Below are 20,312 nucleotides of genomic sequence, written 5' to 3'. Positions count from 1 at the left end.
GGTAAAAAGAACATACATGGGATTCTGCTACAAATATCTCTCTAATTACAAACCAATTAGCAAATCATTCAGATTAGAGTCGAGCGAAAAGAAAGGGTTAAGTATCTCATGTACAGTATATGCAGTGCAGGCTGTTCTGCGCATTACATGCAGGGGGCAAAGGTTAGGAGATATAAGTAATGCTGATCTCAGAGCTGACCGGCTGACCTGCTCTACCGGCTGACCGGCTGATCTGCTCTACTGGCTGACCGGCTGACCTGCTCTTCTGGCTGACCGGCTGACCGGCTCTACCGGCTGACCGGCTTCCCTTCTTCCAGCTAACTGACCTGAATTGTGGCCCCTGTATCTCCCAATTAAACGTTTTATTGGCATATTCTTGTTTGACTCGTTCTATACAGACATTTTCTATACATTCATTGTGGGATTTGATAACATCTGTAAGATCTCTCAGAACATCACATTCTGTACGTTTGTGCTGAATATTTTTCCATTCTCAATTTACTTAGGGGCCTATGCAGAGAGCAGCGCTGGAAATAATTGGAATTGGTAATAAATTGTACCTGTAATGGCGTGATTTTATCTCCATATGCAGAAAGGTCAGAAAACTGCATTTAAAATCATGCTTGATTATGGAGAGTTTCAACCGGCGAGATGCGCGCTGGTGAAACATGTTTGAAAAAAAGAGCGTTTTTTTTTTTCTTTTCACTCTCGCCGGTGAGCTCCAGTTTCCTGCCAACTTTTGTTGGCGGAGCTAATTGTAGAATTTCTCTCCATTTTAATGGCGCGAACAGCCCCTAGATGGCGATCATACCTTTCTGCATACGGCCCTTTTCAAAACTGGCGAGATTTTGGTTCTCGCCAGCCGTGCGGCGAGTTCTACTAAAAAAAAATAAAAAATGGCGCTTTTTACTCAACTCGCCATTTCCAACCTTATTATAGCCATATAGCGCTAAAAAACGCCGAAATTTCCGTTCGCGCTGCTCTCTGCATAGGCCCCTTAATATTAGTTTTTGGCTTCAATTATTTATATCGAGCCCAAAATACCTTTATACAGAATGCTGATCCCTTTATCCCACAAATGCTGCTTCATTAAAGCCCAGGGGTGGCACTTTGTGCATTCTCAAACTTTTAGGCAACATCCCTAATTTCCAAAAGTGGGATAAAATCTGTGCATATTTAAATGGTTAATTTTTCCATTGTGACAAAATATCAATTTTCTCACTCAGACTACAAAATCCCTCCCCAAATATATCCGTTTCACATAAAAGTGTGTGCGCTTCTCCTTCCGCCTAACTGGCACGTCGTCCTTACGGGCGCCACTCCGTGTAACTCCACGCTGCCCTCCAGTGGCAAAAGAAATAAGATACATTTACTACTGTATACTCGTCTGGCAGCTGCTCCCGTATAAGGTGGGTAACTCTGTATTAGGGGTCTAGGTAGAGTATATTTTATACTTATGTCGGATAGATGAGGAATTTATATTCCTAACGGGTTATTGTGAGAGGCCTTAGATCTTATCCTATATGCACGCAGCCCTCGCCTCTCTGACCTTGAACACGTACTTCAATCTGATTTTTTGAGACTTGAAACTGGATTTCCCAAAACAAACTGATTTTAAACACTGACAAGACTGTAACAATGGTATTTGGGACCAGAGCTAAATTGCTAAAGCTGCCAATGACAGAGCTTCAGATAAAAACCAGCTCTAAAACCATCCTAGCCCCTGTTACTGGTTTGAAATATCTGGGCATATAGTTCAACTCCCATTTAACATTTGGGTTGCACATTGATACCCTGACATCCAAATCCTATGCCAAACTAGGTGTACTTTACAGGAACAAATCCTCCCTAAGGCCCTCATGCAGTAATCGCCTACAGCGATTCAGTAAGCCCAGAGAAGCTGGCGATTAGAGCAAAAATAACCGTTTTTTTTTTTGCCGGAAAATAAATAAATAAATAAAATCTGCAGATGCGCGGTGATAAGCCACTTTTCGGCACTGATCGCCAGTTTTTCAAACACGCTCAATTCTATAAGCCCTGATCAGCTTATTGCGGCTGATCGCCACTTTAAAATTGCTGTTTCTTCTCCAAATTGTCCAGCCACAAAAGTAGGCAAGAAGGTGGGGTGAAGCTGCGATGAAAATAAAATGCATGTATCCCGGAGCTGATATCCATTAATATCAGCATCAGAGACCCCCGGCATGAATCCCATGCATAAAAAATGCATTTACAGGCAACTTCATTACCGCCAAGGCAATGAAGAGGTTATACACCCGTGCCAGGCTTATTGTGGGTAGCGGGGGTGGGAGAAGGTGGTATTTGGCCCTGGCTGGGTGTTTAGGCCTTGCCAGGGGGTTGGGGGATGACTTAACCTCTTCTTTAACTTAGCGGTTAATACCGCTAAGGTAATGAAGGGGTTAACCCCTCCCACTACCCCCCCACCCGGTAGGCCTAAACACCCATCCTTGGGGCCAATACCCGGTTCACCCACCCCCGCTACCCACAATAAACACAAATACACATAACAGCCCCACTGGCCACCTCCTAGGTCCCTAATAAACCATTACAATATTCATAAAACCATTATTTTGTTTACACCCAGGATTATTACATGGGGTTAGGGCTATGTTATTCAGTGAGGGGTTGTATGTTTGTATTCGTAGGGACAGGCAAGGCCGGAGCCAGATGGGGTTCTCCTGCCTCTGTCCTCCCTGTCTCCTGACCCTTCCTGTAGCCGGACAAAGAAGAAGAAGCAGGCACACGGTCTTACTCAAAGGAGGTTTAATATGCCATAAAGTCCAACGTTTCGGCAGTCAAATACAGCCTTTCTCAAGGTGAAGGCTACCAAACACAAGAAAACAGTCACAATATATACCACCCCCCCTGATACTCACCCCTCCCGGCTCTGCCACATAACCAGGATGCTGACGCCCACCTGATGACGTCAGAGCTACCACATGGCGCCCCCTAGTGACGTCAGACGTCTAAATCCCTGGCAATACAGCATAGAGCTGTCTTGGAGGACTGCAGCCTCAGCCACACCTCTCCCCAGACTGAACACTCCCCCATGTGTGGCTGTGGCTGCAGTCCTCCAAGGCAGCTCTATGCTGTATTGCCAGGGATTTAGACCTAGACGTCTGACGTCACTAGGGGGCGCCATATGGTAGCTCTGACGTCATCAGGTGGGTGTCAGCATCCTGGTTATGTGGCAGAGTGGGGTGGGGTTGCATCCCTTGTTTTTATGACTTTCTAATAAAGATAGATTTTTGCCAGACCTGCCTCTTCTCTGGATCATGGTGCGCTGCACTTTCTCTAGGGCAGGCCTGCACAACTCCAGTCCTCGAGGGCCGCACACAGGCCAGGTTTTTAGGATATCCCTACTTCAGCACAGCTGGCTCAATTAGTGGCTCAGTACGACTGCCTGAAACTTGGGGGGGTGGGTGGGAGACTGCCTGACACTTGGGTGGGTGACTGCCTGACACTTGGGTTGACTGCCTGACACGTGGGTGACTGACTGCCTGACACGTGGGTGGGTGACTGACTGACACGTGGGTGGGTGACTGACTGACATGTTAGACTGCCTGACACGTGGGTGGGTGGGTGACTGACTGCCTGACATATGGGTGGGTGACTGACTGACACGTGGGTGACTGACTGACACGTGGGTGAGTGGGTGAGTGGGTGAGTGGGTTGGTGTCTGTATACATTCTGTCACTGATACACACAGACACTGGGAGGGGGCAGTCACACACACACTGAGGGGGGGCAGTCACACACAAACACAGAATGGGAGGGGGGCAGACACACACACACACAGAGAATGGGAGGGGGCAGACACACACACACACAGACTTGGAGGGGGCACTTACACACACTGGGAGAGGGGCATCACACAGTGGCAGGGGGCAGACAGACACACACACAGACACACAGACTGGGAGGGGGCAGTCACACATACACACAGACTGGGAGCGGGGCAGTCAAACATACACTGGGAGGGGGGGCAGTCACACACACACAGACTGGGAGAGGGGCAGTCACACACACACAGACTGGGAGGGGGAGGGCAGTCACACACGCACAGACTGGGAGGGGGGGCAGTCACACACACATAGACTGGGAGGGGGGGCAGTCACACACACACAGACTGGGAGGGGGGTAGTCACACACACACTGGGAGGGGGGCAGTCACACACACACTGGGAGGGAGGGGCAGTCACACACACACAGACTGGGAGGGGGCAGTCACACACACACACACACACACTGGGTGCGGGGGCAGTCACACACACACTGCGAGGGGGGCAGTCACACACCCACACTGGGTGGGGGGCAGTCACACACCCACACTGGGTGGGGGGGCAGTCACACACACACTGGGAGGGGAGGCAGTCACACACACTGGGAGGGGGGCAGTCACACACACACTGGGAGGGGGGCAGTCACACACACTGGGAGGGGGGGCAGTCACACACACACTGGGAGGGGGCAGTCACACACACACTGGGAGGGGGGGCAGTCACACACACACTGGGAGGGGGGCAGTCACACACACTGGGAGGTGGGGCAGTCATACACACACAGACTGGGAGGGGGGCAGTCATACACACACAAACTGGGAGGGGAGGCAGTCACACACACAGACTGGGAGGCAGGCAGTCATACACACACAAACTGGGAGGGGGGGCAGTCACACACACAGACTGGGAGGCGGGCAGTCACACTTGCACAGACTGGAAAGGGGAGCAGTCACACACACACAGACTGGGAGGCGGGCAGTCACACACACAGACTGGGAGGGGGGCAGTCACACATACACTGGGAGGGGGGGCAGTCACACACACAGACTGGGAGGGGGGCAGTCACACACACAGACTGGGAGGGGGCAGTCACACACACAGACTGGGAGGCAGGCAGTCATACACACACAAACTGGGAGGGGGGGCAGTCACACACACAGACTGGGAGGCGGGCAGTCACACTTGCACAGACTGGAAAGGGGAGCAGTCACACACACACAGACTGGGAGGCAGGCAGTCACACACACAGACTGGGAGGGGGGCAGTCACACACACAGACTGGGAGGGGAGGCAGTCACACACACTGGGAGGGGGGGAAGTCACACACACAGACTGGGAGGGGGGCAGTCACACACACAGACTGGGAGGGGGGCAGTCACACACACAGACTGGGAGGGGGGCAGACACACACACACACAGACTGGGAAGGGGGCAGACACACACACACAGACTGGGAAGGGGGCAGACACACACACACAGACTGGGAAGGGGGCAGTCACACACACAGACTGGGAAGGGGGCAGTCACACACACAGGCGACATGGGGCTTACCTGTAATGCCACTGTAGGGAGCCAGAAGTAGTGAGGCTTTTTTCCAGTCTGCCGGCAGTTTCAGTTGCCAGCTGTGAGCCTTCCTTCTGGTGAAAACACACACACACACACACACACACACACACACACACACACACACACACACACACACACACACACACACTACATCCGTCCCTGATACTAAGCCCCGCCCCCGGCATATCCTAACCTCCAACCAATCCCCTGCTTCTACTCTAAAGCCCCGCTCCCGGCATCCTGCTATTGGGGAAAAAAAAAAATACGGCCGCCGCATCCTCCACACGCTGCCGCCTCCGCGCACCGCCGCATCCTCCTCATGCTGCCGCCTCCGCGCACCGCCGCCGACTCACGCTCGGTACCAGTCACCAGGGGCAAAACCCGGGACATTTCCGGGACGGACTGTCAACCGGGACAGCACAGAAAAAAACGGGACTGTGCCGGCAAAACCGGGACGAATGGTCACTCTATAAATACACCTTATACTCCACATGCAGCACGTAACCGTGAATGCAGTATATACTCTATATACGCCATGTACCCCAATTACGACACCTTATAACCCTGCGTGCAGCAAATGTACACCTTATAATCCACATACCGCACTTAACCCTGACTGCGGTATATACACTATACCCGCCATGTAACCCAATTACAGCACATTACAACACTGAATGCAGCATAAATACACCTTATACTCCACATGCAGCACGTAACCGTGAATGCAGTATATACACTATATACGCCATGTAACCCAGTTACAGTACATTGTAACGGCGAATGCAGCACCTATACACACCCTATCGTACAGAACGTAACTACGAGTGCAGTATACACACTATATACACCATGTCACCCCATTAAAGCCCATTGTAACTTCGGATGCGGTATATACACACCCCCTATAATCCAAATACAATATACGCCATGTAACCCAATTACAGCCAATTGTACCTCAAATGCAGCTCGTATGCCTTATAACCCGAATACAACGCATTATAACCATACCCCGAATACAACGCATTATAACCATACCCCGAATACAACGCATTATAACCATACCCCGAATACAACGCATTATAACCACACTGAGGTGTATACACTTTATTCCCCACATACAGCCCGCTGTCACTACGAATGCGGTATGCAGCGATACCCACGGCCATTCTAGCATTGATCATAACTTTATCCAATGTTGAAAGAAATCAATTACAGCACATTATACCACTGCCATGTAACCCCACTGAGTGTCCCGTGCTCCAACCCCGGGGGGGGGGGGGGTTGGGGGATACCCACGGCCATTCTGTTGGGGGAACCGTCGTGGCAAAAAAACGTGGGGGGTTGTTGTGCCTCTCCTCGTCCTCCCTCTGGCCCCCCCCTCCCCAGCCGCAGAGGCTGATGGAGGGCGAGCCACGTGGCAAGGGAATCCCCCCTGGCTATTCCCTGGTACCGGCAAGGGGATCCCCCCATTCCCCGGAGGCCCCCCCTCCCCGTCCGCCAGCTACCAAGGCTGATGGAGGGAGAGCCACGCGGTAAGGGGGATCCCCACTAGCTATCCCTTGGTCCGGCAGGCGGATCCCCCCCTTCGCCGGAGGCCCCCCCCTCCCCGCCTGCCGAGCAGGCCAGCCACGGAGGCTGAGGGAGGGAGAGCCGCGCGGTAGGGGGATCCCCCGTGGCAGCACTCCCCGGCCGCCTCGCAACTATCCCCTGGACAGCCATAGCGGAGGCGGAGGGGGGGGATGCTGCGATCGGGCCCAAAGGGAGACTACAAACTCACCTGGAGGAGAGGAGAGGACACTAAACTTCGCAGCAGACCGGGAGCAGAATGGAAGATTCAGCTCCCGGCTGCCTCTTTTGTACTGACCTAGGCCTGCCCCCCCCCCCCAGGGGGGGCCGCGATGGCGGCCCAGAGATCCCAGGGAGGTGAGGGGGGAGGGGGCTTGCCCCCTGGTCATGGGCTTCCCTTGCCTAATTGGCTGGAGGGATTGCTTCTGCAGGGGGCCAAGCTTTATATATTATGTGTATAGACTCTACCGCGCTGGGAGTCCGTCCCCGGACCTGATAATCAGCCCTTCCCCGCTCACCATTTGTCCCGGCACTTAGCTGCTCCCAGCTCTTTGTCACGACCCTGCATTTCTCTGCAGACAACGCAGCTAAGTGAATTACTGTGCCTGCATGCAAAGAAATGCTAAAACACACATTACATTACTGGCTGCCTTTCTAAGGCCGTGTTCGGGGTGGCTGCTACGCGACGCGTGCGTGTGCACGTCCGTCGCAATTTCAGATTGTTTGGTGGGAGTGTTCAAACTGAAAACTCCACCGGCGGTAAAGTGCAGCGTTGACGCCGCTGTAACCAGAAATGATATTTGGGGCTGCAGTCGCATCACGTGAGCTGGTTCAGCGAACCAGCTCCATGACACGTTCCCCCCGCCAAGCTCCCAAATGCCGCGACCCGACTCCTGCAGCCTGAACACAGATCACCAGGCTGCAGGAGCACGCGGGGGAGGTGCGCGTGGACGCACGCTGCCGCAGCAGCTACGCTGAACTCAGCCTTACTGTACATGGGGCATAAAGTGTTTTTCTACATATATATAGCCTGGCCTTCGGCATCTATTGCTAATTCTGGGCCTTTCCTCTGTCAGTCCTGTTAGAACAGGCAGTGGAAAGGTTAATTCCTTCAGTTAGCCTGTTTGCATTTCAGCTCTGAGTATAGTAGCAATATTCAGGGGCAGGCCTAAGCAACCTTTGAGCATGTTAATCCAAAGGGTGGATATGGGTTGGAACACCCCCTGATGTGTGTGAGCCAATCAGTATCCAGCTTTGAGTTGTAATGATTCAAAGCTAGAGACACTCCCGGAGCGGAGGGGGGGAGGAAAGAGGAGCGGAGGAGGGGGAGGAAAGGGGAGCGGAGGAGGGGGGGGAAAGGGGAGCGGAGGGGGGGGGGAAAGGGGAGCGGAGGGGGGGGGAAAGGGGAGCGGAGGGGGGGGGAAAGGGGAGCGGAGGGGGGGGGAAGGGGAGCGGAGGGGGGGGGGAAGGGGAGCGGAGGGGGGGGGAAAGGGGAGCAGAGGGGGGAAAGGGGAGCGGAGGGGGGGGTGGAAAGGGGAGCGGGGGGGGAAAGGGGAGCGGGAGGGGGGAGAAAGGTGAGCGGGAGGGGGGAGAAAGGGGAGCGGGAGGGGGGAGAAAGGGGAGGGGGAGAAAGGGGAGCGGGAGGGGGGAGAAAGGGGAGCGGGGGAGAAAGGGGAGGGGGGGGAGAAAGGGGAGGGGGGGAGAAAGGGGAGGGGGGGGAGAAAGGGGAGGGGGGGGGGGAGAAAGGGGAGGGGGGGGGAGAAAGGGGAGGGGGGGGGAGAAAGGGGAGGGGGGGGATCGACACACTGCTTGGACAGTTAAGGCAGGTGTCATTACGTCCCTCATAACGCACACACAAAAAACGTCTGCTACAGCCGTGTATAACGCGGGGGAACTCTTCCCTAACTCCTCCTGTTGTCACCCTTCAAATCCCGGCACCAAACTTGGGCGCAAAGACCTTGCAACAATTTGCCTCGCTACATCACCCCCTTGGCCTAATAAACATGCTATTACTATTAGTTCACATTAGCCCAAGGAAGGGGGGTTACATTTGTTGGGCGATCTGATTGAAAAACACAAAGCCCCCCCGTTCCCCGTGACTCGCCCCCCCACCCGTTCCCCGTGACTCGCGGCTCGCCCCCCCCCTCAGTTCCCCGTGACTCGCCCCCCCGTTCACCGTGACTCGCGGCTCGCCCCCCCCCCCGTTCCCCGTGACTCGCGCTCCCCCCCGCCGGCGCCCACTTGTCCCCCGATGTGCCGTCCGGCTGAGTGAGGCGTGCAGCCGGCGGCAGGAAGCGCCCTGTGTGGGCCTGTGTGGGCCTGTGTGGGCCAGAGGCGCGAGGCTGCGCGCCTGAAATGGGAGAGTTACTGGCGCCATAAGCTGAGGCGGGACGCGCAGTTACTTACCTGAGGGGGAGGTAGCGCCGGGGAGGTAAGGAAGCGGCTGGGATAGGAGGGCCGCTCTTCCCCTCCGTCTGGAGCCGGTGCAGGGCGGCGCACGTGATGGGGGGGGACGGACAGAGGGGGGGGGGTGGTGTGTGTGTGTGTGTCCTGTCTGTATATGTGTATGTGTCCTGTCTGTCTATCTGTGTCCTGTCTGTGTATCTCAGTGTGTGTGTGTGTGTATCTGTGTGTGTCTCAGTGTGTGTGTGTGTGTGTATCTGTATGTGTCTCAGTGTGTGTGTATCTTTGTGTGTGTCTCAGTGTCCTGCCTGTGTGTGTCTCCGTGTCCTGCCTGTGTGTGTCTCCGTGTGTGTGTGTGTATCTCTGTGTGAGTGTATGTGTGTGTCCGGCCAATGAGAGGTGTGCGGGGGCGGGCCAAGGGAGCCAATGGGATTGCCGCTAGGGACACAGGGGACACAGGGAGACACATACAGACACGGCCACAGAACACTTTCACAAATATATAGTAGATAGATAGATAGATAGATAGATAGATAGATAGATAGATAGATAGATAGATAGATAGATAGATAGATAGAGATAGATAGATATAGATATAGATATAGATAGATAGATAGATAGATAGATAGATAGATAGATAGATAGATAGATAGATAGATAGATAGATAGATAGATAGATAGATAGATAGATAGATAGATAGATAGATAGATATACACACACTATTAAGGTTATGGTGGGTAAAAAAGTGACAAAAACCCTCCACAGTAAAGCATAAAGCAACTGTAAATATTACTGTATGTTCATTTGCATGTCTTAGACAGGTCTGCAACCCTGTCTTTCCCCATTGTCACCCAGCATACAGCGCTTCCACTGCAGCAAGGGATTCTGGGAAATGACATGCAAATGAGCACTCAGTGCCACCTTTTGTCTCAAGCTCGTATTACACAAGCCAATCCTCAAGCCAATGCACACTGTTTTAAACACAGCTTCTAGACAGAGGCTGGGATGAGATGCAAAGCCATTAAACCCACTCACAGACATGTTTCAACCATTTTTTTTTTTAACTTTTTTATTCAACAACTTTTTTAAGTTTACAGACTTTTTTGGAAACCAAAAAAACACACCATAGTGACAACAGTCACCCAACATTAGAAAGACACCAAAACATAATATATTTACATTTTCTTCCTTCATCCTTCAGATATATACAAACACAAAGATAAACTTTTCAGAAGGGAAAAAAAAAACATAACTTTACGAAAAAACCCTATAATCAAAACATCATACAAAGATAAGAACCATATACTTCAAGATGCTTTCATTTAAAAACAAAAACCCTTTCTCTATTCTCAAGTGATGCGATCATCTGTTTTAATTCTTTCTCCATACGTTCCAAACCTCTCTTACTTTCCTCTAACTGGAATCCAGACATCACACTTTTTTCATACCCGTCCCTTGCCTCTTTCACATCCCAATATCTCCGCCCAAATCCCCTCGCAAGTTGATTGTGCAAAACCTCTTCCTTTGTAAACCCTACTTCATCCTTTCCCTGGGTGCTCCTCCCCTTACTATCTCCCGCAGAATTTGCCTCTTTTGCCTGTACAATCCCTTTTTTGCCTGCCTTTTCTTCACTTTCGTTCCCACTTACTCCACTTACACTTCTCTGTATTTTAGTTCCCTCCACGCTTATCTGACTTTTTTGTGAGGACGAGCTGTTGCTCTCGCTACTCTCTTTCTCCCTCACCTCTCCCCTAGCCTCTTTTATTTTAACCCACTGTACATGCTCCTTTTTTAATTCTTCATATTGCTCTTTTATCAGATGTTTTCTTTGGTACATCATTTTTCCAATCTTTCTATTATCTGTTCATCACTACTACCCCCATGCTGCTTCCGGAAAATACCCACCCAAAACAGAACATCTCCCACTGCGTTCTCAAATTGTTCCATTTTCTCTTTTAGGGTTACCTTCCCTGATACTTTTTTAACTTTACCCTCTACACCCTTCTCTCTAGGCTCCACTTTACTCTGGCAATCCTTATCATCCTTTGTTTCTATCCCTTGCGAAGACTCGTTTTTGCTTCCACTAACAACAAACCCTTTACACTTACTCTTTCCCTCTTTACCTTTTCCACTCGCACCACCAGGGCCTGCCTTCTCCTCAGTTTCTTGCGCTTCCCTATCTAACTTCTTATTTTCCTCTTTTCCTTTACTCACGGTCTGTTCCTCTTCCCTACTAACGTCAATACTGGACAAATCCAGCGCACAAAACTTTGACTTCGTCACCTTATCTTGCCGTAGCTCACTCTTCCCCTCCCCATCAACTGTACAAACATCATTGTCACTTTGTAAACTTCGTTTTTGCGCCCCTTTCTTGTGTCCGGTCGTGTCCATTATTTCCACTTCCACCTCCCCCTCTATTGGGCCACTCTCTACCATTTCTTCCCTTCTTAAATCCTCCTCATACATTGCTGTTATAGCCGGATCAAGCCCTCCCTCTTGGGAACTCTCCATCTCACAAATTCCCAGACCCTCCACTGTCTCTTCCTCTTCTTCTAGCACACTGTCCCCTTTAGCTGTCTGGGCATATGTCCTTTTTGTGCACTGCCGTGCCAAGTGTCCTTCCTCTCCGCAAAGATGGCATCTCTTAGGGACTCCACAGTTGGCTGCAGTATGTCCCTCTTCCCCGCAATTACGGCACACAATTCCCGTTTTCCTGCAACCCTCCCTCCTTTGTATGTCCATAAGTGTGGCAATGCCTGCAATATAGAGGCTGTCCCGAGTAAAACAAAAATCCTCTGTCTCCTCTTATATTGAACATGGCCGGTGGGTGTGTCACTCCTCCCGCACATGATGGATCCCGTCTCAACCGTACCCAGAAACGTCTCTTCCCGTTGAACATGCCATATGGGTTTTTAAGTTCTTCACCTCCTCTGATCATTTCACAGTACCGTTTCAAAAAAGTCACAATCTCCTCTTTCCTTGCATACGGATTGTACATGTGAAGTACAAGTGGTCTCTCCTCCAGCATAAAACTTGGAATTACCTTGATGCCATGTAAGATCGGGTCACCAGACTTCTCCTTGCACTTTTCAAAAGTGCACCAAACATCCGCTTCTTGATGACAGGTCAGGTCATAAATCCCCTGTGCAGGGAAATCCTGAAGGCAGAAGATCCTCTCAGTGTCCAGACCGATCAATTGCTTCAGCACCTTCTCCACTATCCACAGCAGGTTCACTCGACTTCTCTCGGTCTCCTCGATCAGGAACCGAATGGAATTGCGCATTCCAGCTTGTGACGTCATCTCTGCTCTCTCAAGCTCAGGTGCGGCACCCCAAAAGCAGCAAGGGACTTTAGCCAGTAAAGGCGATGTCCCAGGGCAAAGGTGCCGGCCCCTCACTTCCGCATCCGCTCGCTCAGAACCGCTCGCTCAGGATCACTCCTCTTAGCTCGAGATGGCGTGCCCCCCCAAAAGCAGCAGGAGTCTTTAGTCCCCGAAGGGACGATGACTCAAGGCCAAGGGGACACAGGCTCAGATACACAGCTGTTTCGACCTTAATGGGTCTCATCAGTGTGGGGTTGGTCTTAATGGCAAAGCAGGTTTGAGACTAGACTAGGTAATCACCACTACTATTAAGGTTATGGTGGGTAAAAAAGTGACAAAAACCCTCCACAGTAAAGCATAAAGCAACTGTAAATATTACTGTATGTTCATTTGCATGTAAAGGTAATCCCAAGTTTTATGCTGGAGGAGAGACCACTTGTACTTCACATGTACACTCCGTATGCAAGGAAAGAGGAGATTGTGTGTTTTTTGAAACAGTATTGTGAAATGATTAGAGGAGGTGAAGAACTAAAAAATCCGTATGGCATGTTCAACGGGAAGAGACGTTTCTGGGTACGGTTCAGACGGGATCCATCATGTGTGGGAGGAGTTACACACCCACCGGCCATGTTCAATATTAGAGGAGACAGAGGATTTTTGTTTTACCCGGGACAGCCTCTATATTGCAGGCATTGCCACACTTATGGACATACAAAGGAGGGTTGCACGAAAACGGGAATTGTGTGCCGTAATTGCGGGGAAGAGGGACATACTGCAGCCAACTGTGGTGTCCCTAAGAGATGCCATCTTTGCGGAGAGGAAGGACACTTGGCACGGCAGTGCACTAAAAGGACATATGCCCAGACAGCTAAAGGGGACAGTGTGCTAGAAGAAGAGGAAGAGACAGTTGAGGGTCAGGGAATTTTTGAGATGGAGAGTTCCCAAGAGGGAGGGCTTGATCCGGCTATAACAGCAATGTATGAGGAGGATTTAAGAAGAGAAGAAAGGGTAGAAAGCGGCCCAATAGAGGGTTTGGCGGGTTCTATAAGTGATATCGTGGAGAAAAAAGAGGAAGATTTCTTTCTGGACTCCTTGGCCCAGAAACTGGAGGTGGGGGGAGGGGAGGAGACGGGAACAGTGCATCAGAAAGATGCGGGGGAGGGGTAAATACGGTCATTGAGTGTGGTGGAACCTAGCTGGGCAGAAAGTATGGAGTTTCAAGATGCACAGAGGGGGAGGGAAGGTCCCCATGATGTCTTGGAGGAGGAAATGGAAATAGGAGGGAAAAAGCGCAAAAGCGTAAAAATCTGCAAGGGATAGAAACAAAGGAAGATAAGGATAGCCAGAGTAAAGGGGAGCCTAGAGAGGAAGGTGTAGATGGTAAAGTTGTAAAAATATCAGGGAAAGTAACCCTAAAAGTGAAGATGGAACATTTTGAAGACGCAGTGGGAGATGTTCTGTTTTGGGTTGGTATTTTTCGGAAGCAGCATGGGGGGAGTAGTGAGGAACAGATAATAGAAAGATTAGAAAAACTGATGTACCAAAGAAAACAGCTGACAAAAGAGCAGTATGAAGAATTAAAAAAGGAGCATGTACAGTGGGTTAAAATAAAAGAGGCTAGGGGAGAGGTGAGAGAGAAGGAGAGAAGTGAGGGCAATAGCTCGTCCTCACAAAGCCAGATAAGCGTGGAGGGAACTAAAATACAGAGAAGTGTAAGTGCAGTAAGTGGGAATGAAAGTGATGGAAAGGCAGGCCAACAGAGTGGGGTTGAAGGGGGAGAGATTAGGGAAAGTAAAGGGGGAAAAGGAGAAAAGGCAGGCCTTAGTGGAAGAACAAAAGTAAGTTATGAAAGCGAGAGAGAAAGGAAGGCGAGGGAGTGGCATGTAAAAGAGGTGATAAATAATATAAATAAAGAGGCAGGTGACTTAGGGTTAAATGTTTCAAAAACGGAATGGCTGAAAGTACAGTTCCCAAAAGCAGAGGTGTCTAAAGAGGAAGTAAGAAAATTAGAAATACAATGTAGTACGTATCATATCCGTGAGGCGTTAGAGAAATTGCTGGGACACGTGAAGTAATTAGATGCAATGTTAAATGTCCTGTGGAAAGTACGAAAAGTCGCGTGTAGAAATGGGAAGTAACCATATTTTTTTGCATTGAGTGTGTTTGGTAGTAGATGCACAGATGATGCCTTGGAATGTGTTGTTTTGTTTGGCTTTTTAGAATGGTTTTGTGCCTTTGGGTTGGTTTTTGTCTTGGCAATATAAGGATTGTATAGTGATGTTTTCGGTTTATTATTTTCTGTAAAATGATACTAAATGGTTGTTAATATGTGAACCGTAAAAAAAAAAAAATGTCTGTGAGTGGGTTTAATGGCTTTGCATCTCATCCCAGCCTCTGTCTAAAAGCTGTGTTTAAAACAGCATGCATTGGCTTGAGGATTGGCTTGTGTAATACGAGCTTGAGACAAAAGGTGGCACTGAGTGCTCATTTGCATGTCATTTCCCAGAATCCCTTGCTGCAGTGGAAGCGCTGTATGCTGGGTGATAATGGGGAAAGACAGGGTTGCAGACCTGTCTAAGACATGCAAATGAACATACAGTAATATTTACAGTTGCTATATATATATACATATATATGTACCCCTCAGTTTTATACAGTCATGGTGTTCATCATGTGTGGGACGCAGAGCCCAGAACCTAATGTCATGTTAGCATCAGAGAGTCACAGTAATAACTCAGCACTCACCCATGTAACACCTTCTCTGGTAGCTCTCTGTCTGTGTCTCTATCTACCTTTCTGTCTCCTGCATGACCAGGGAGGCTGCGAGGGACCCCCTCCCCCTCCCACTTGGAACCGGTACCCACATATAACAGACGAGTAATGACAGACTCAGTTTGGAGGTATAAAAGGCCGCGGCTTTGTTTATTAACAATCATAATACTGGAGTAAGCGCTAGTCCAAGCCAGAGTGGGGTCAGAGGGTCAGCCAGGCCTTGGCCTTCTGCCCCCGTACCCGGCCGACCCCTAAAGAGCCGGCCGTTGTCGCGAGTGGGTTCCCGGGTGTCACGTTAGCTTGACCCCGCCCAATCGCTCCTACCCCCGGGCGACGCCCGCCCCGAGCCCATCTGGCAAGGACAAGCACTTACCCCCGAACTGCCGCCGCGACAGTGGTAAAATGACCAACTGGAGCCTCCTGAAGGAACTTCAGTCCTTTGTTTCTCGGGAGATCTTCGGACACTGCCCTGTAAAATATGATGGTACATGTTACAGCTTACAGGTAGTGCAGACAGCTTATCACCAAGGGAATTGTAAATACTCCACGGAGTGGCCGGGGGCAAGCGTCTGCCCCCGACTGTCTTGCTAATGGGGTGGGTGGGTTGGATACTTCGCAGCAGACCGGGAGCAGAATGGAAGATTCAGCTCCCGGCTGCCTCTTTTGTACTGCCCTAGGCCTGTCCCCTCCCCCCCCCAGGGGGGGCCGCGACGGCGGCCCAGAGATCCCAGCGAGGTGAGGGGGGAGGGGGGCTTGCCCCCTGGTCATGGGCTTCCCTCGCCTAATTGGCTGGAGGGATTGCTTGACCAGGGAGGCTGCGAGGGACCCCCTCCCACTTGGAAACGGTACCCACATATAACAGACAAGTAATGACAGACTCAGTTTGGAGGTATAAAAGGCTGCGGCTTTGTTTATTAACAATCATAATACTGGAGTAAGCGCTAGTCCAAGCCAGAGTGGGGTCAGAGGGTCAGCCAGGCCTTGGCCTGCCACCCCCGTACCCGGCCGACCCCTAAAGAGCCGGCCGTTGTCGCGAGTGGGTTCCCGGGTGTCACGTTAGCTTGACCCCGCCCAATCGCTCCTACCCCCGGTCGACTCCCGCCCCAAGCCCATCTGGCAAGGACAAGCACTTACCCCCGAACTGCCGCCACTCACGGCTCTATTTAAACCTCCTTAAATTAGACCGTGCCGCCAACCCCGCAAGGACCCTCTCCAGCCCCTCCTGCAATTCGTTATTGAACAAGTCCGCCCCTATCTCGGATAAGTGTGTGCCGTCGGCCGGGAACAGGCCAGTTGACTTGTTGTCGAACTCGGGATGGGTGATCTGCCATCCCCCACACTGCGTCACAAACTTCCCCACCATCTTGTTCAGTTTGACCCGCGCTCAGTCGATGGCGCCCGGTGCCCTTGCGCCCCTCCACACTCTCCTGCACAATATGTCCGACCAAACGATCTGTACTTCTGGCCAACGGGCGAGCATGAGGGCTAGGTCGTGTTTTATTGAATTAACCAGCTCGAAGTAGCGTCGAGCGGCCAGGTCGTTGCCCCCGACGTGGAGGAGCAAGATCTGCGGCGCCCTCCTATCCCTGCCCATCACCATTAGCCGCGGGAGCAACTGAGCCCACCGCAGCCCCCTACCTCCCCCCCATACCACATTTGCCTCCTCCGTTCGCAACCCGAGGTTAGCCCCGCATGGGCGTTTGACGGCCCGCTTCTCTGCCCAGTGTATAAGCGAGTCTCCGATTATCCAAGTGGGTGCGGCGTCTGTGAAGGCATAAAGAGGATGAGGGGGTTTATCCAAGCACGCTAAATACCAGATAATGCGGGCCTGATATAGGACCGGTATCTGTTAGACTTCCATCGCCCTATCTTTTGTACAAAAAATGTAATGACCCGGCGCTTCAGGCTACAACAATACCCCAGTCCAATGATTAGTCCATATAGATATGGAAAGTTCTTTTCAATATTCCAGCTGATGGAGCGATGGTGATCCAATTGCTGGCTGCTGGTTCCGAACTCCTCCTAGTATGTAATGGACAAAAAGGAAAAGACCATTGCGCAGCCACAAGAATCCATAAATAACTCCACAACAGATTAAAGTAATGAACTTACAGACTTGCTGTGTTATTGTTCCTTTGAGACAATCTGTGCTTTTAACCTCTTCTCTTCCAGATATCACGAATGCCACGTGTTGTATGTCTATCCTCCAGGTTTTCTGTCTGTTCACAGCATTACCACTTGGTCATAGTTCCCATGTGTTCCCAGAAAGGAAATAACATGGAAGATGATGGTGCAGATTGATAAAAATTTATTACAATAAAAATAAAAAACAGCCAAGGGCTTACTCACATAAACCAGGCTGTGTAAAAACAGCTGACAACGTGCTGTCCGCAGCTTGATACAATCAGGTAGGCAGGCTTCTGGGAGGATGGCGCTATTGTTGTTTGCAAACCCTGAAGTGGCGTCTAACTCTCAGTAGTTACTCTGCGAGATTCAGCTTGAGGTGGCCAGCACTGCAGAATGTGCTCTGCTCACCTCTCTGGGTAACTGCCGTCAGCCCGCGCTACGCCTCGTGATGTCACACTCTGATGTCACACTCTGGCGTCTCTCCTGATCGCTATGCTCCTGCTTCTGAAGACCGTGTCAGTTCTAGCTCCTCCCTCTCCATACGCGTTTCGTGACGCAATGTGGTCACTTCATCAGTGGATGAGGGGGGATAAGTATATACACCATATAATCCAAACCCGTCATGTAACCGCGCATGTGGTCTATAAACATTATATTCAGAACCCAGCACGTAACCATGATCGCAGTGTATACCATATAATCCAAATACAGCACGCCACCACCACTGCGGTACCGTATACACCCCTGTAACCCAAATACCGCACATTATAACCCTGACTGTAGCATATATACCCGTTATAATCCAATACGGCGCGTAACCTTGAATGCAGTATATCCACTATACCCGCCATGTAACCCAATTAAAGCACATTATAACACCTTATACTCCACATGCCGCACGTAACCGTGAATGCAGTATATACTCTATAAACGACTTTATAACCCTGAATGAAGCATATATACACTTTATAATCCACATACAGCACTTACCCTGAATGCGGTATATACACTATGTACGCCATGTAACCCAATTACAGCACATTACAACACTGAATGCAGCATAAATACATAGGGTGACCAGATTTCGAAAATGAAAAACCGGGACACCTTAAAAAATAATTTATTAAACAAATTACATCACGTGACACCCCCCGTTGCCATGACAATGAGACACTTTGATGCCCCTGCAGTGTTAGTGTGTATAGAGGTGGGGGCTTTGCTTGGGCCCTTCAACTCTTACAGCCAGGGCATTATTGGCCAGGAATGCCCAGTTCGGAGGGGATTACTACTTCAAAATGTACTTGATTCGTAACAACATCAAAAAACTCTAATACCAATAACTAACAACCACAGACAATGGTAATCTAAACCATCAAATAAAATGTCTACGGCCCTTGTTCAAGCATGTTTGCGGTACTTACCAGATAAATCAGTGCCTGCAATCCACGACTGTATCCGCCTCTCCGAGCGTCTGAAAGCAATCCAGCGTTCCTGGTGTGTGGCTGAAGAGGTGAGGGACTCCCTCCTCTCAAACGGAAAAGAAGAGCAAAAAATAGAGTTGGAACATACCTATCATACAGGGATGAGAGAGAGAGACAGAGAATGAGAGAGAGACAGAGAATGAGAGAGAGACAGAGAATGAGAGAGAGACAGACAATGAGAGAGACACAGAGAATGAGAGAGACACAGAGAATGAGAGAGACACAGAGAATGAGAGAGAGACAGACACAGAGGGCCTCATGCAGAGAGCATAGAATTTTCAAATTGGCGAATTTCATAAAAAGTAGCTTTTTTGGAGAGTTTTATTCTCCATATGCAGAAAAGTGCGAATTCTGCTATGTTTAACATGGATGCGTGTGTCGAGTTTGAATGGGAAAGATGCGCGCTTCAGAAATGTGTAAAAAAAAAATCGCGGCTTTTTTCCCCCCTTTGCTATAGGCGGCGAGCGCCATTTTATTGCCAACTTTTCCTGGTGCGGCAAAAATGAGAAAATCGCGCCATTTCCCTGGCGCGAACAGCCGCTACATGCCGTTCGTACCTCTCTGCATTCGGAGAGTTTTAAAAATGGCGAGACGGAGGTTCTCGCCAGCCGCGAGGCGAGTTTTAGCAATAGAAAAAACAAAATGGCGCGTTTTTCGTAACTCGCCATTTTCTGCCGGTTTCTGCGCGAAATTGTACAAAAAATGGCGAATTTTGAAATAACGATGCTCTCTGCATGAGGCCCAGAGAGAGAGAGACAAAAGTAATGTACTGTATAACCATTATACCGTACCCCCTAGTATTCGTGTAATCATTGTCCCACACCCCCTATTACTCATGCTTTGGCAATACTGAAATGTTTTTTTGACATGCCAATCAAGCTGATTTGATTTGAGAGACACAGAGACACACACAGAGACACAGAGAGAGACAGAGATACAGAGACACACACAGAGATACACAGAGAGAAACAGAGACACACAGAGACACAGAGACACAGAGAGAGACAGAGACACAGAGACACACACAGAGACACAGAGACACACAGAGAGAGACAGAGACACACAGAGAGAGACAGAGACACACAGAGAGAGACAGAGACACAGAGAGAGAGAGAGAGACACAGAGAGACACACAGAGAGAGACAGACAGAGAGAGACAGAGACACACAGAGAGAGACAGAGACACACAGAGAGAGAGACAGAGACACAGAGAGACACAGAGAGAGAGAGAGACACGGGCCTATTTAGTAAGCGTCGATAAGGCTGCGTCTATA

The sequence above is a fragment of the Ascaphus truei genome, unplaced genomic scaffold, assembly GCF_040206685.1.
Source record: "Ascaphus truei isolate aAscTru1 unplaced genomic scaffold, aAscTru1.hap1 HAP1_SCAFFOLD_504, whole genome shotgun sequence".
NCBI classification, from domain to species: Eukaryota; Metazoa; Chordata; class Amphibia; order Anura; family Ascaphidae; genus Ascaphus; species Ascaphus truei.
Note: the sequence above shows the minus strand (reverse complement) of the source record.